Source organism: Hyaena hyaena, unplaced genomic scaffold (assembly GCF_003009895.1).
Source record: "Hyaena hyaena isolate Hyena2069 unplaced genomic scaffold, ASM300989v1 scaffold_388, whole genome shotgun sequence".
Classification (NCBI taxonomy): domain Eukaryota; kingdom Metazoa; phylum Chordata; class Mammalia; order Carnivora; family Hyaenidae; genus Hyaena; species Hyaena hyaena.
The window spans coordinates 1,515,724-1,518,056 of record NW_024081021.1 but is presented as its reverse complement, the minus strand read 5'-3'; positions in this window follow the sequence as shown (position 1 = coordinate 1,518,056).

The window sequence follows — 2,333 nt, the reverse complement described above, 5'->3', positions numbered from 1 at the left end:
AGCTGTGTAGCAAAGGAGAGCAGGGGTCCTGTCTGGAGGCCAGGGAGAAATGGAAGGCAAGGAACCAAGGCCTGGCAGTATGTTGTGGGTGAATCAGGAGAGCCACACAAGCCAATGATAGAGAGTTTCCAGAAAGGCCTGGAATCGCAGGAATATCCAGTAGTCGGTAAAAGGAAAAGTAAAGGCCTCAGTGACATGATCACCAGGGTATTCAGCAGGTTGGTGTCAAGGGAGAGGATAAGGCAGGAAAAAATTTCTGGGTTCTGAGGGGTGAATAAGAAGTTTAAGGGGAAAAAGGTAACAAATGTTGAATAATTCCTGGAGAACTTAGGGGGTCAAAGGAGGGAGAGGAATCATTGTATAACTAGAGGTCAGAAAGATTCAAGTTTTTGAAGGAAGAGAAAGCTCATGTATGTTTAAGGAAAGACATGGAGGAGAGAACAAAGTTACCCCTAAAGTGGAAATTAAAGTAATAAAAACGAATAAAGAAAAAGTATGGTACCAGTGGTGCACCTGGTGGCTCAGTCCAACTTCAGCGCATATCATGATCTCATGGTTCCTGAGTTTGAGCCCCACATCGGACTCTGTGCTGACAGCTCGGAGACTGGAGCCTGCTTAGGATTCTGTGTCTCCCTCTCTGCCCCTCCCCTGCTCATGCTCTGTCTCTCTCTCTCTCTCTCTGAAAAATAAACATTAAAAAAAGTATATCATTAATATTATCATTGCTTGCCTGTAATAAAATTGCATTTGTCACAAACTGATTTGATGTCAAATAGTGATTTTTTACTTTAATTTTTTTTCTTTAAATATATATATTTTAGTTTAGGTTTTTTTTCTTAAATAGTTTATTGCCAACCTGGTTTCCATATAACACCCAGTGCTCATCCCAACAGGTGGCCTCCTCCTTGCCCATCAACCAACCCTCTTTCCACAGAGCCAATGCAGGGCTCAAACTCAGGGACAGCGAGATCATGACCTGAGCTGAAGTCAGACACTTAACTGACTGAGCCACCCAGGCACCCCTGGGATTTTTTTAAAAAAATCTATGGATATCCCATTAGACCTGAGGGTGACAAGAAAAAGTAGGTCTAAGGGTAGAAGCTTCCTTTCTCTATCTCAGCAAGGATATAAACTTTGTGGTTGTGGTAAGATAGAATAACTCCTCTCCTTGCTCCTGAACCTATGAATGTGGTACTCCACATGGCAAATGGGACTTTGCTGATGTGATTAAAGATCTTGAAATGGGGAGATTATCCTGGATTAGCTAAGATAGACCAATCTAATCACATGCACTTTTAAACCAAAGAACCTTTCTTCGCTATCATCAGAGAGAGGTGCACAATGAGAGTTGGGTTAGAGAAATGTATTGTAGCGGCTTTGAAGACAGAGGAAGTAGGCCACAAGCCAAAGAATGCAGGAAGACTCTGGAAGCTAAAAAAGGCAAGGAAATAGATTCTCCCCTAGAGCTTTTAGAAAGGAATACACTCCTGCCAATGCCTTGGCTTTAGCCGGGCCAGACTAATTCTGAACGTCTGACCTACAGAACTGTAAGATAATAAATTGTCTTGTTTTGAGTCCTTAAGGTGGTGGCAATCTCTTATAACAACAACTGGAAATTAATAAAATTTCCTTTTTCAGACAGGTAGCCTACAGTTCCCCACATCCTCTCCTCCTTTACCCTTCTCCCTCTTTGATCACGCTCCAAGGGTCTACTGAATTCCAAAAGAGATGACAATTAAAATTCCTAACAGCTGGAGATTGAATGTCTGAGCCAATCCTCCTGCACTCCAGGCCACCATTTTCCTCAGGCATTTATTTTGGCTGAGCACTCCTTCCCTCGCCCAAAGTGCTACTCTAGCCACCATCCAGGAATAGGAAAGGTTTGACAGTAATGGTAGTGGATGCTCCAGAAAGCAACAGAGAAACCCAAGTGCAAACAATTGTTTGTTACAGTCACAGTTACAGTCACAGATGTGTCCAGCAAGTTCTTCAGATTTATGTTAGAACCATGAACTTTTTCCTGTCTCAAACAGCCAGGAAGATTTTGTTTCCCTTTCAGCTTCACGTTGAATTTAATCATAATGGATTTCCACCTGGTGCTTAACAGAATGAAGCATGTGTAACTATTGCCCCAATTACTGAAACCCAAGTTATCAAGGCCCTAGCAGTTGCCTTTGAACTCTAAATATTGAGTCTGAAAAAAGGACCCAAGATTTTTGAGAGTTACTTAGAAAGCAGTATATACTGAGTGAGCAGTATTGATCCGGAGGAAAAATTTACTGTACAGCAGGTAGAAAAGACATCAAGGTTAACCAGTAGAAATAAAAGGTGCT